The sequence below is a fragment of the Pseudophryne corroboree genome, unplaced genomic scaffold, assembly GCF_028390025.1.
Source record: "Pseudophryne corroboree isolate aPseCor3 unplaced genomic scaffold, aPseCor3.hap2 scaffold_316, whole genome shotgun sequence".
Classification (NCBI taxonomy): Eukaryota; Metazoa; Chordata; class Amphibia; order Anura; family Myobatrachidae; genus Pseudophryne; species Pseudophryne corroboree.
In genome coordinates this window covers 491,570-506,611 of record NW_026969839.1, presented here as the reverse complement: position 1 = coordinate 506,611, position 15,042 = coordinate 491,570, and the positions used below count along the sequence as shown (strand labels likewise).

The window sequence follows — 15,042 nt, the reverse complement described above, 5'->3', positions numbered from 1 at the left end:
GTTTCTTTTCAAACAGAACTTTCTTGACCATGCTACTTGCTTGAAAGATCTGGGAGCACATGGAAAACAGTACAAACCATGCAGTATCACAAGAGCCTTTATTTGATCTTTCATGAAGATAGAGCAGAATTGAGGACACGTCAACAATTTCTGCCAAAGGTGGTTCATCTTTCCACATGGTGTCTTTGGCCACTGACACCTTCGTTGAGTCAAAGTCTCTGGCTGTGGTCAGAACTTTGAAAATTTATGTCACCAGAACGGTTCAGATTAGGAAAACAGAGGCTCTGTTTGTCCTGTATGCTCCCAACAGGATTGGGTGTCCTGCTTCCATGCAGACCATTATGCGCTGGATCTGTGGTAAGATTCAGCATGCTCATTCCACGGCAGGATTGCCGTTACTGAATTAGGTGAAGACCCATTCTACTAGAAAGGTGGGTTCATCCTGGGCAGCTGGTCGGGGAGTCTCGGCATTGCAACTTTGCAGAGCAGCTATTTAGTAAACACTTTTGCTGAGTTTTACAAGTTTGATACCTTGGCTGATGATAACCTCAAGTTGGGTCATTCGGTGCTGCAGAGTCGTACGCACTCTCCCACCCGTTCAAGAGCTTTGGTATAACCCCATGGTTCTTAATGTGACCCCAGCATCCTCTAGGTCGTATGAGAAAATAGGATTTTAATACCTACCGGTAAATCCTTTTCTCTTAGTACGTAGAGGATGCTGGGCACCCGTCCCAGTCCATACTGTGTCTGCAGTTATTACTTGTGGTTATACACATGTTGTGTTACGGTTCTGGTCAGCTTTTTGCTGCAATTGTTCATGCCGTTGGCTTGTGTTCTGTTGAATGCCACGTTCTGCGGCATGCTTAAGGTGTGAGCTGGTAAGATGCTCACCTTAGTTTAACAATAAATCCTTTCCTCGAAATGTCCGTCTCCCTGGGCACAGTTCCTATAACTGGATTCTGGAGGAGGGGCAAAGAGGGAGGAGCCAGTTCACACCCTTTGAAAGTCTTAAAGTGCCCATGTCTCTTGCGGATCCCGTCTATACCCCATGGTTCTTAATGTGACCCCAGCATCCTCTATGGACTAAGAAAAAAGGATGCCCTTGTGTACTATCCTGACTTCTCCTCCCGTCTGCTTACTTTGTGCCTTCCAACGCACAATGCGAACTACAGGTGGTGCTGCAGGGCCCACACCCTTTTACTTGCCTTACAGAGCAGCTCTGGAGCTGTTACAGTGCCCAGCTGTTGCAAGAAATCAGCATGAATGCTTCAGGGGATGGGGCATGGCCAACATGAGCCCCACACCAAAGGAGGGTGGGGGTGTTTAATGCGAACTAGGGGTCATCCAAGCACTGCAAAAGGCCGCCATGCCCTGCATGCCCCTTTTCTCTTTTTATATGCAGATGAGGGTTCCAGCCAACTTTGGCCCACTGCTTGGATGACATCACCGTATGCAAATCCGTCTGCTGCAGACCTTCCCCCAGGAATGCTTGTACTAGTTGTTGGATATGGTTTGATATTTGATGGTGCTTAAGTATTAGGCAGCCTTCCGCCCTCCCATGTTCATCTGAAAAGATGTGGTCTCCCTGCAGTTGTTGTCCCCAGACGAGAGTTCCCTTGTGCTTCCTCAGTTGAATCTCCTTAACTTGACGGGGGAGGGGCTGCCCGAGCTGCCACCCTCCCCAGCCCTATCCCAACTCATACTTATTTTACATATTAGATCTCTTGATCATGAAGATTGTTCTCACAGGGTGAGGTTCATCCATTATATTTTAAAATAGGAAGGTACAAATTACATATTTGAATTGCATCTATGTGCTGGATTCAAATGCCCCCCCCCCTTCCTTTCTCAATTGTGCCCGTCAGCAGCTATTCTTAGGTTGCTGCCAATGGGTGTGACACATTAATTTCTTCTGTGGGGTACACTGGACTCCACAAGGATTCACATTGGGGTGTAGAGTAGGATCTTGATCTGAGGCACCAACCGGCTCAAAGCTTTTGACTGTTCCCAAGATGCTCAGCGCATCCTCCTCTATAACCCCGCTTCCATGAACAGGGAGTTCAGTTTGTAGTTGGTGCCTTCAGTAGCAGGCCACTTAACAGGGGCCTGCCTCAGGCAGCCTATTCTTAGCTATTAATTTTGACAAGAAAAGAAGAACTTGTTTTATGATAATCTACAAGGGCTGCAGCAGGCTAGGTCTAATAGACATCTTTACTGCAGCTTCATCACTCCCAGCGGCGCTGTATACTCCCGTGCCCTGGTTGCTGGGTCACTGCAGCGGAGGCTCCGGTTTCTTCCTAAGGTCAGTCACACACACACACCGCCCTTCCGGATCACGAGGCCGCTGATAAAGGGGAGCGTGGCCGTAGGGGGTGGGCCGTGTGCGCACTGGGGTGGACACTGATTACTGGGCAGCCGCTCCACTAGCCACCAGGTACAGTTAAGGAGCACAGGTCTGGGGGTTTTTCTCCTATATTAACCCAATTTTGTACTGCCCGCAGCGCATTGTGATTGGTAATAGGGCCTGATTCAGGTTGGATTGCAATCACAATAAGCGATCCAACTGCAAAAATTGCTAAGAGCATATGCATGTGCCTGCATGCGATCGCCTCTGCCTGTCAATCGGGGCAGGGGGGGAGAGTGGGGTCAGCAACACTCCATTTCCAAGTCAGGGATGGAGCAGTGCGGGGGCAAGGCTTCAAAATGGGGTCTGCAATGGAGGAGACACAGGGGGCGTGGTCACAGCGGCTGTATGACATCACATTCAGCCGCTGTGATCACAAAAATGGTGGCGGCTTCCTGCGCGCACATACAGTCTGCACCAGCAGGAGGCTACACCATTGTTTATGATCACGCTGAACTGCAGTGCGACTGCAATTACAGCATGGTCAAGAAGGGAGGTGTCATACTGGGTGGCCATGCCCTGTCACTGTGCAGGAGCCAGCACCGCTTACACACTAGTCCCCGGGTGCAGCCCCCAACCCCCGGGACACCCGGAGCAACAAAATGTAGATTCAGGCCACCAGGCCACGCCCCTACCTATGAAATCATGCCTCCTTTTTACCATTGCGCTGCTTATTTGCACGCACTGCATTACAATCTCCCTCGCCACCTCTCTGGGTGTCACCAGTGATAGTGACACCTCTGCCATGCTTGTAGCAGCTGGTCCAAAGATCTATGCCTCAAGCCCTGAGTGTTTGCCCTTGTGACTTGTTGATCATGATAGCGAAGCAGATGCTTACAGAAAACTGCAGGGGCTTAGATTGAAAATAAAAAAAATTGATGGGTATAAGGTAGAGAGGAGCGGGTTCGGTTCTCCGAGAACCGAATTCCCCACGAACTCCACGTTGTTTACACTGGTTTGAGGCAGGCTCGGTTGTTCCCGCCAGACTCGGAAAACCTGAACAAGGGAAAATGTCATCATCCCGCTGTCGGATTCTCGCGAGATTCGGATATTATATATAGAGCTGCACGTTGCCGCCATTTTTACTCGTGCATTGAAGAGAGAGCGGAGAGGACGTGGCTATGTTCTCTCAGTGGAAATCTCAATATCAGTGCTCAGTATCAGTGGTTACTTATTGCTGCTCAGTAATACTAGTAGTGTGTCTCTCCTGCTCAGTGTCAGTTCTCAGTAGTATCCTCATCAGTGCTCAGTATCACTGCTCATTGTCTTGTGCTGCATTGTGGTGCTCAGCATACTACAGTACATTACTAATAGTCCAGTGCTGCATCTTGCTGCTCAGTGTCAGTTCTAGTATCCTCATCAGTGCTCACTATCACTGCTCATTGCATTGTGGTGTTCTGTATACTACAGTAATATAGTAACATATAGTAACATAGTTTTTGAGGTTGAATAGAGGCAAATTGCCCATCGTGTTCAACCTGTTTTAAGTTGTGATGATTCTACATACTTGCTGAATAATGTTTTATGACTAGTTAGCTACTATAACTCATGTTACCCCCGGATTAACCTTGTTGATATTTTAAGTATTATAACCTTGGATAGCTTTTTCATTCAGAAATGTATCCATTCCTTTTTTAAATCCAATTACAGAGTCCGCCATTACCACCTTCCCTGGCAGGGAATTCCACATCCTGATTGCCCTAACAGTTAAGAACCCTTTCCTCCATTGCGTTCTGAACTTTCCTCCAGTCGCAGCGAGTGACCACGTGTTCTTTTAATAAATAATTCCTCTGATAACTCTTTGTTATGTATCTTTACATATTTGAAGATATTAATAATATCTCCTCTTAGGCACCTCTTTTCTAGTGTATACATATTCAGCCTAGTAAGTCTTTCCTTATAGTCCAGTACTTTTAGGCCTTTAATCAATTTAGTCTTCAGGATCTCTCGGACTTCCATGAGCAGCAGAGTAGTGTAATGGAAGGATGCTAGGCCCATAACCCAGAGGTCGATTGATCGAAACTATCCTCTGCTATGTGCATTTTTTTTTTATAATTAAAGTAATCAAAAACTGGGATTGATATTTTGGCTCTTTTATTTTTACTTAAAGTACAATAACTTTTATCATTTTAATTTGTTTTAATAGTATATTGACAGCATTGTTTTCTTTAAAAAATGCACTTAATTTTCTTTACCCTATTACTGAAATGGTAATTGACAAAAACAAACTACATTGTCACCAGAAGAGCAATGCAAAATGTACAAGTGATATATTAAAATCATCTTCCATCTTGAATTTCAATGATGCATTGGGACAACAATTTTGTGAGAAACATCTTCACCCATAAAGAAAGATTTTCTTAATTCCTTACCTGTGTGCTGATTAGATATTACCTTGTTTTCACATTAAACAGACTTCCACATGAGAAAGCAGCAAGGATGCAGTAACGTTTATGTTTCCTGGTGTCAACCTGTATTATTTCAGTAGACATTGAAATGAGGATGCATCTTGCTGCCTTTCCAATGTAGCAAGTTTAATTCAGTAATAGGTGAAAAAACATTCCTACAAAGGTGTTAATCAGAGACTTGGCTTTGTGGACACTTTTCAGAGAGCAAATTTGTTAGCATAAAAATAAAGTCAGAAAATGAAGAGCTGTTTAATCACTCAATTGGACTTTTCTGCCAGCATAATTTTTTTTTCTCTGCAACCCACTGCTAAATTGTGCTTCCTAGCTGTTTTTTATAAAATCACTTAATCAAATCTAACTCTGATTACATCAGAGAAGGCCAGGTACCCTACATCATAAGAGGGGGTTTGAAATTTTGACTTGTCTACTTAAAGATCACCAAAATCTGATCACAAGGTCAATTACATCCCTGGATGGGATTGAACCACCAACCTTTTGGTTAATAGCCAAACATGCTAACCGATTGCACCACAGAGACACCTCGTAAAAGTTTATTCTGACAAAGGCTAATAAGCATCAATCTAGAACGTTTCCTAGAAAAACTTTAAAAAGTCAATAATCTGGAGAGTTTTTGTAAGAAACACATTGCTACTTTCCCATGATGAGTGAGTGCTTCAGGATCTCTTGCACTTACATAAGCAGCAGAGTACTGCAACGGAAGCATGCTGGGCCCATAACCCAGAGGTAGGCAGATTGAAACTATCTTCTGCTATATGCATTGTTTTTTGTTAATTAAAGTAATCCAAAACTGGGATTGATATTTTGGCTCTTTTATTTTTACTTAAAGTACAATAACTTTTACCATTTTAATTTGTTTTAATAGTATATTGACAGTATTGTTTTCTTTCAAAAATCCACTTAATTTTCTTTACCCTATTATTAAAATGGTAATTGACAAAAACAAACTACATTGTCACCAGAAGAGCAGTACAAAATGTACAAGTGATATATTAAAATCATCTTTCCAGCTTGAATTTCAATGATGCTTTGGTGCAACAATTTTTTGAGAAACATCTTCACCCATAAAGAAAGATTTTCTTAATTCCTTACCTGTGTGCTGATTAGATATCACCTTGTTTTCACATTAAACAGACTTCCCCATGAGGAAGAAGCAAGGATGCAGTGACGTTTATGTTTCCTGGTGTCAACCTGTATTATTTCAGTAGACATTGAAATGAGGATGCATCTTGCTGCCTTTCCAATGAAGCAAGTTTAATTCAGTAATAGGTGAAAAACCATTCCTACAAAGGTGTTAATCAGAGACTTGGCTTTGTGGACACTTTTCAGAGAGCAAATTTGTTAGCATAAACATAAAATCAGAAAATGAAGAGCTGTTTAATCACTCAATTGGACTTTTCTGCCAGCATAATTTTTTTTCTCTGCAACCCACTGCTAAATTGTGCTTCCTAGCTGTTTTTTATAAAATCACTTAATCAAATCTAACTCTGATTACATCAGAGAAGGCCAGGTACCCTACACCATAAGAGGGAGTTTGACATTTTGACTTGTCTACTTAAAGATTACCAAAATCTAATCACAAGGTCAATTACATCCATGGGTGGGATTGAACCACCAACCTTTTGGTTAATAGCCAAACATGCTAACCGATTGCACCACAGAGACACCTCGTAAAAGTATATACTGACAAAGGCTAATAAGCATTCATCTAGAACGTTTCCCAGAAAAACTTTAAAAAGTCAATAATCTGGAGAGTTTTTGTAAGAAACACATTGGTACTTTCCCATGATGAGTGAGTGCTTCAGGATCTCTTGCACTTACATGAGCAGCAAAGTACTGCAACGGAAGCATGCTGGGCCCATAACCCAGAGGTAGGCAGATTGAAACTATCCTCTGCTATATGCATTGTTTTTTGTTAATTAAAGTAATCCAAAACTGGGATTGATATTTTGGCTCTTTTATTTTTACTTAAAGTACAATAACTTTTACCATTTTAATTTGTTTTAATAGTATATTGACAGTATTGTTTTCTTTCAAAAATCCACTTAATTTTCTTTACCCTATTATTAAAATGGTAATTGACAAAAACAAACTACATTGTCACCAGAAGAGCAGTACAAAATGTACAAGTGATATATTAAAATCATCTTTCCAGCTTGAAATTCAATGATGCTTTGGTGCAACAATTTTGTGAGAAACATCTTCACCCATAAAGAAAGATTTTCTTAATTCCTTACCTGTGTGCTGATTAGATATCACCTTGTTTTCACATTAAACAGACTTCCCCATGAGGAAGCAGCAAGGATGCAGTGACGTTTATGTTTCCTGGTGTCAACCTGTATTATTTCAGTAGACATTGAAATGAGGATGCATCTTGCTGCCTTTCCAATGAAGCAAGTTTAATTCAGTAATAGGTGAAAAACCATTCCTACAAAGGTGTTAATCAGAGACTTGGCTTTGTGGACACTTTTCATAGAGCAAATTTGTTAGCATAAACATAAAATCAGAAAATGAAGAGCTGTTTCGTCACTCAATTGGACTTTTCTGCCAGCATAATTTTTTTTCTCTGCAACCCACTGCTAAATTGTGCTTCCTAGCTGTTTTTTTATAAAATCACTTAATCAAATCTAACTCTGATTACATCAGAGAAGGCCAGGTACCCTACACCATAAGAGGGGGTTTGAAATTTTGACTTGTCTACTTAAAGATCACCAAAATCTGATTACAAGGTCAAATACATCCCTGGGTGGGATTGAACCACCAACCTTTTGGTTAAAAGCCAAACATGCTAACCGATTGCGCCACATAGACACCTTGCAAAAGTAGATACTGACAAAGGCTAATAAGCATTCATCTAGACCGTTTCCTAGAAAAACTTTAAAAAGTCAATAATCTGGAGAATTTTTGTAAGAAACACATTGGTACTTTCCCATGATGAGTGAGTGCTTCAGGATCTCTTTCACTTACATGGGCTATTAACCAAAAGGTTGGTGGTTCAATCCCACCCAGGGATGTAATTGACCTTGTGATCAGATTTTGGTGATCTTTAAGTAGACAAGTCAAAATTTCAAACCCCCTCTTATGGTGTAGGGTACCTGGCCTTCTCTGACATAATCAGAGTTAGATTTAATTAAGTGATTTTATAAAAAACAGCTAGGAAGCACAATTTAGCAGTGGGTTGCAGAGAAAAAAATAACATTTTAAACCTACCGGTAAAATTTTTTTCTCGTAGTCCGTAGAGGATGATGGGGACTCCGTAAGGACCATGGGGGATAGACGGGCTCCGCAGCAGACATGGGCACTTTAAGAAAGACTTTAGATCTGGGTGTGCACTGGCTCCTCCCTCTATGCCCCTCCTCCATACCTCAGTTAGAGAAACTGTGCCCAGAGGAGACGGACAGTACGAGGAAAGGATTTTTGTTAATCCAAGGTCAAGATTCATACCAGCCACACCAATCACACCGTATAACTTGTGATATACTACCCAGTTAACAGTATGAAAACAACATAGCATCAGTCCAAGACCGATGAAAACTAACATATAACCCTTATGTAAGCAATAACTATATACAAGTCTTGCAGAAGTAGTCCGCACTTGGGACGGGCACCCAGCATCCTCTACGGACTACGAGAAAAAGATTTACCGGTAGGTTTAAAATCTTGTTTTCTCTTACGTCCTAGAGGATGCTGGGGACTCCGTAAGGACCATGGGGATTATACCAAAGCTCCCAAACGGGCTCCTGCGGATGACTCTGCAGCACCGATTGAGCAAACAGGAGGTCCTCCTCAGCCAGGGTATCAAACTTATAGAACTTTGCAAAGGTGTTTGAACCCGACCAAGTAGCAGCTCGGCACAGCTGTAGTGCCGAGACCCCTCGGGCAGCTGCCCAAGAAGAGCCCACCTTCCTAGTGGAATGGGCCTTGACTGAATTAGGCAACGGCAATCCCGCCATAGAATGCGCCTGCTGAATCGTGTTACAGATCCAGAGAGCAATAGTCTGCTTTGAAGCAGGGGTGCCAATCTTGTTGGCTGCATACAGGACAAACAGTGCTTCTGTTTTTCTGACTCTAGCCGTTCTGGCCACGTAAATTTTCAAAGCCCTGACCACATCAAGGGACTCGGAATCCTCCAAGTCACGCGTAGCCACAGGCATCACGATAGGTTGGTTCATATGAAAGGATGAGTCCACTATTAGCAGGAATTGAGGACGGGTCTGCAATTCCGCTCTATCCATATGGAAAACCAGATAGGGGATTTTATGTGATAAAGCTGCTAATTCCGACACTCGCCTAGCGGAAGCCAAGGCTAATAACATGACCACCTTCCAAGTGAGATATTTAAACTCCACCATTTTAAGTGGTTCAAACCATAACCTTAACACCACGTTAAGGTCCCAAGGGACCACCGGAGGTACAAAAGGAGGCTGAATATGCAGTACTCCCTTCACAAAAGTTTGTACTTACTTCAGGAAGAGAGGCCAATTCCTTTTGAAAGAAAATGGATAAGGCCAAAATCTGAACCTTAATAGAGCCTAATTTTAGGCCCAAATTCACTCCAGTTTGTAGGAAGTGAAGGAAGTGGCCCAGGTGGAATTCTTCCGTATGAGCATTCCTGGCCTCACACCAAGAAACATATTTTCGCCATATACAGTGATAATGTTTAGATGTCACGTCCTTCCTAGCCTTTATTAGCGTAGGAATGACCTCATCTGGAATACCCTTTTCCGCTAGGATCCGGCGTTCAACCGCCATGCCGTCAAACGCAGCCGCGGTAAGTCTTGGAACAGACAGGGCCCCTGTTGCAACAGGTCCTGTCTTAGAGGAAGTGGCCACGGATCTTCTGTGAGCATTTCCTGCAGATCTGGATACCAGGTCCTTCGCGGCCAATCTGAAACAATGAGAATTGTTCTTACTCCTCTTTTTCTTACTATTATCAACACCTTGGGTATGAGAGGTAGAGGAGGAAATACATAGACCGACCGGAACACCCACGGTGTCACTAGGGCGTCTACAGCTACTGCCTGAGGGTCTCTTGACCTGGTGCAATACCTCTGTAGCTTTTTGTTGAGGCGGGACGCCATCATGTCTATCTGGAACAGTCCCCACCGACTTGCAATCTGTGCGAAGACTTCCTGATGGAGTCCCCACTCTCCTGGATGTAGGTTGTGTCTGCTGAGGAAGTCTGCTTCCCAGTTGTCCACTCCCGGAATGAACACTGCTGACAGTGCGCTTACATGATTCTCCGTCCAGCGAAGAATTCTGGTGGCTTCCGCCATCGCCACTCTGCTCCTTGTGCCGCCTTGGCGGTTTACATGAACTACTGCGGTGACGTTGTCTGACTGGATCAGAACTGGTTGGTCGCGAAGTAAGGTCTCCGCTTGACATAGGGCGTTGTATATGGCCCTTAGCTCCAGGATGTTGATGTGAAGACAAGTCTCCTGACTTGACCAAAGACCTTGGAAATTTCTTCCCTGTGTGGCTGCTCCCCAACCTCGGAGGCTCGCGTTCGTGGTCACCAGGATCCAGTCCTGAATGCCGAACCTGCGGCCCTCTAGAAGGTGAGCACTCTGCAGCCACCACAGGAGAGATACCCTGGCCCTGGGGGACAGGGTGATCAACTGATGAATCTGTAGATGTGACCCGGACCACTTGTCCAGTAGGTCCCATTGCAAGATCCTCGCATAGAACCTGCCGAAGGGAATGGCCTCGTATGATGCCACCATCATTCCCAGGACTCGAGTGCAGTGATGCACTGACACCTGTTTTGGTTTCAATAGGTTCCTGACCAGAGTCATGAGTTCCTGGGCCTTTTCTATCGGAAGATAAACCCTTTTCTGGTCCGTATCCAGAATAATGCCCAAGCAAAGTCAGACGAGTCGTAGGAACCAACTGCGACTTCGGGATATTGAGAATCCAGCCGTGTTGCTGTAACACCTTCAGTGAAAGTTATACGCTGTTCAGCAACTGCTCTCTTGATCTCGCTTTTATGAGGAGATCGTTCAAGTACGGGATAATTGTGACACCTTGCTTTCGCAGGAGCACCATAATTTCCGTCATTACCTTGGTGAAAATTCTTGGAGAAAATTCTGGAGAGACCAAACGGCAACGTCTGAAATTGGTAATGACAATACTGTACCGCAAATCTTAGGTACGCCTGATGAGGTGGATAAATGAGTACATGAAGGTATGCATCCTTTATGTCCAGAGATATCATAAAATCCCCCCCTTCTAGGCTGGCGATGACCGCTCTTAGCGATTCCATCTTGAACTTGAACCTTTTCAAGTATAGGTTCAGGGATTTTAAATTTAATATGGGTCTGACCAAACCGTCCGGTTTTGGGACTACAAACAGGGTCGAATAATTTCCCTTTCCTTGTTGAAGCAGGGGAACCTTGACCACCACCTGTTGAAGATACAATTTGTGAATTGCATTTAACACTATCTCCCTTTCCTGGGGAGAAGATGGTAGGGCCGATTTGAAAAACCGGCGAGGAGGCACCTCTTCGAATTGCAGCTTGTAACCCTGAGAAACAATTTCTATTGCCTAGGGATCCACCTGCGAATGAACCCAGATGTGGCTGAAAACTCGAAGACGTGCCCCCAACTGGGCGGACTCCTTTAGCGGAGCCCCAGCGTCATGCAGTGGATTTTGTAGAGGCCGGGGAGGACTTCTGTTCCTGGGAACTAGCTGTGTTGTGCAGCTTCTTCCCTCTGCCCTTACCTCTGGCAAGAAACGACGCACCTCGTACTTTCTTGTTTCTCTGTGATCGAAAGGACTGCATTTGATAATGTGGTGCTTTCTTAGGCTGTGAGGGAATATAAGGCAAAAAATTTGATTTACCAGCTGTAGCTGTGGAGACTAGGTCCGAGAGACCTTCCCCAAACAATTCCTCACCCCTGTAAGGTAAAACCTCCATATGCCTTTTTGAGTCGGCATCACCTGTCCATTGCCGGGTCCATAGGACTCATCTAGCAGAAATCGACATAGCGTTTATTCTAGAACCCAGTAGACTAATGTCACTTTGAGCATCTCTCATATATAGGACAGCATCTTTTATATGCCCTATGGTCAATAACATAGCATCCTTATCTAGGGTCTCAATCTCTGCTGATAAGGTATCTGTCCATGCTGCCACCGCGCTACAACCCCGGCCGACGCAATTGCCGGTCTGAGTAAGGTACCAGAATGTGTGTAAATGGACTTTAGGGTAACCTCCTGCTTGCGGTCAGCAGGGTCCCTGATGGTAGCCGTATCCTGGGATGGCAGCGCTACCTTTTTGGATAAGCGTGTCAATGCTTTATCCACCCTAGGGGAGGATTCCCACCGTATCCTGTCCATTGGCGGGAAAGGATACGCCATAAGAATCCTTTTGGGAATCTGCAGCTTTTTGTCTGGAGATTCCCAAGCTTTTTCACATAATTCGTTCAACTCATGTGAGGGGGGAAAGGTTATCTCAGGTTTCTTTCCCTTATACATGTGTACCCTCGTGTCAGGGACAGGGGACTCTGTGATGTGCAAAACATCTTTTAGTGCAATAATCATATATCGAATACATTTAGCCAATTTTGGCTGTAACTTTGCATCATAGTAGTCGACACTGGAGTCAGAATCCGTGTCGGTATCTGTGTCAACTATTTGGGATAGTGGGCGCTTTTGAGACCCGAAGGTCCCTGCGACATAGGGACAGGCAGGGGTTGACTCCCTGACTGTTCCCTAGCTTCAGCTTTGTCTAATCTCTTGTGTAATAAGTTTACATTAGCACTTAAAACATTCCACATATCCATCCAGTCAGGTGTCGGCGTTGTCGATGGAGACACCACATTAATTTGCTCCTGCTCCTCTCTAGGAGAGCCTTCTACCTCAGACATGTCGACACACGTGTACCGACACACCATACACTCAGGGAATCCTCTTATCTGAGGACAGTTCCCCAACAAGGCCCTTTGGAGAGACAGAGAGAGAGAGTATGCCAGCACACACCCCAGCGCTATATGACCCAGGAAAAAAACACAATAATTTTATGTTTACCCAGTAGCGCTGTATTTCCATATATATATGCGCCTAATTATGTGCCCCCCTCTTCTTTAAGACCCTCTTTCTACCGTGGTATAAGCAGGGGAGAGTCCGTGGAGCTTCCCCTCAGCGGTGCCGTGGAGAAAATGGCGCTGGTGAGTGCTGAGGGAGAAGCCCCACCCCCTCAGCGACGGGCTTCTGTCCCGCTCAAATATAGTAAAAAAATGGCGGGGGCTCTTATATATATATATACAGTGCCTAGCTGCATATATATTTAATTTGCCAAAGAGAGGTCTATATTGCTGCCCAGGGCGTCCCCCCTGCGCCCTTCACCCTTACACTGACTGCCGTGTGAGAGGTGTATGGGAGCAATGGAGCACAGCTTTACTGCTGTGCGTTACCTCAGTGAAGATCATGAAGTCTTCCGCCGCCTCTGAAGTCTTCTTTTCTTCTCATACTCACCCGGCTTCTATCTTCCGGCTCTGCGAGGGGGACGGCGGCGCGGCGCTGGGACGGACGGCGAGGGTGAGACCTGCGTACCGATCCCTCTGGAGCTAATGCTGTACAGTAGCCTAAGAAGCAGAGCCTATCAACTCACAGAAGTAGGTGTGCATCTCTCCCCTCCGCCCCTCGATGCAGAGAGTCTGTTGCCAGCAGGCTCCCTGAAAATAAAAAAATCTAACAAATATACTTTCTGTCAGGAAACTCAGGAGAGCTCCCTGAAAAGCACCCAGTCTCCTCTGGGCACAGTAGTAAACTGAGGTCTGGAGGAGGGGCATAGAGGGAGGAGCCAGTGCACACCCAGATCTAAAGTCTTTCTTAAAGTGCCCATGTCTCCTGCGGAGCCCGTCTATCCCCCATGGTCCTTACGGAGTCCCCAGCATCCTCTAGGACGTAAGAGAAAAATTATGCTGGCAGAAAAATCCAATTGAGTGATTAAACAGCTCCAGAGCTGCTCTGTAAGGCAAGTAAAAGGGTGTGGGCCCTGCAGCACTACCTGTAGTTTGCATTGTGCATTGGAAGCCTAGTTTGCTGTCTGTTTCCACTTCTTTTTTCTTGAGCCCCTCCCGTCTATACCCTTGTGCACTATCCTGACTTCTCCTCCCCTCTGCTTACTTTGTGCCTTCCAAAGCACAATGCAAACTACAGGTAGTGCTGCAGGGCCCACACCCTTTTACTTGCCTTACAGAGCAGCTCTTGAGCTGTTACAGTGCCCAGCTGCTGCAAGAAATCAGCGTGAATGCTTCAGGGGCTGGGGCATGGCCAACATGAGCCCCACACCGAAGGAGGGTGGGGGTGTTTAATGCGAACTAGGGGTCTCGCACAATGCGAACTACAGGTAGTGCTGCAGGGCCCACACCCTTTTACTTGCCTTACAGAGCAGCTCTGGAGCTGTTACAGTGCCCAGCTGCTGCAAGAAATGTGAACTAGGGGTCATCCAAGTGCCGCAAAAGGCCGCCATGCCCTGCACGCCCCTTTTCTCTTTTCATATGCAGACGAGGGTTGAAGCCAACTTTGACCCACTGCTTGGATGACATCGCCATATGCAAATCCATCTGCTGCAGGCCTTCCCCCAGGAATGCTTGCACTAGTTGTTGCATTTGGTTTGTTGTTTGGGGGTGCTTCAGTATTAGGCAGCCTTCTGCCCTCCCATGTTCATCTGAGAATATGTGTTCTCCCTGCAGTTGTTGTCCCCAGATGAGAGTTCCCTTGTGCTGCCTCAGTTGAATCTCCTTTACTTGACAGAGATGTGCCTGAGCAGAGGCCCTCCCCAGCCCTATCCCAAATCATACTTATTTTGCATAGGAGATACCATGGTCATGAAGACTGTTCTCCCAGGGAGCGTTTCATTCATTGCATTCTTGGTATGCTGACCCCTGTGATTTCCCCAAATGTGGGAAACTCGACTGCATTATTTAATGCGAACTAGGGGTCATCCAAGCACCGCAAAAGGCCGCCATGCCCTGCATACCCCTTTTCTCTTTTCATAAGCAGACGAGGTTTGAAGCCAACTTTGACCCACTGCTTGGATGACATCACTTGCTGCCTTTCCAATGAAGCAAGTTTAATTTAATAATAGGTGAAAAACCATCCCTACAAAGGTGTTAATCAGATACTTGGCTTTGTGGACACTTTTCAGAGCACAAATTTGTTAGCATAAAATAAAGCCAGAAAATGAAGAGCTGTTTAATCACTCA

At 45.1% G+C, this 15,042-nt stretch overlaps 1 non-coding gene and 1 pseudogene across 1 annotated transcript; one reads left to right on the top strand and one right to left on the bottom strand.

Moving 5' to 3' along the window:
* Nucleotides 1-5,276: 5,276 nt before the first annotated feature.
* On the bottom strand, nucleotides 5,277-5,350 carry TRNAN-AUU (transfer RNA asparagine (anticodon AUU)). The gene has a single exon. It is a non-coding gene; the product is annotated as a tRNA-Asn (tRNA).
* A 9,283-nt stretch (nucleotides 5,351-14,633) lies between these two features.
* Nucleotides 14,634-14,812, top strand: LOC135017554 (U1 spliceosomal RNA; annotated as a pseudogene).
* Nucleotides 14,813-15,042: the final 230 nt, after the last annotated feature.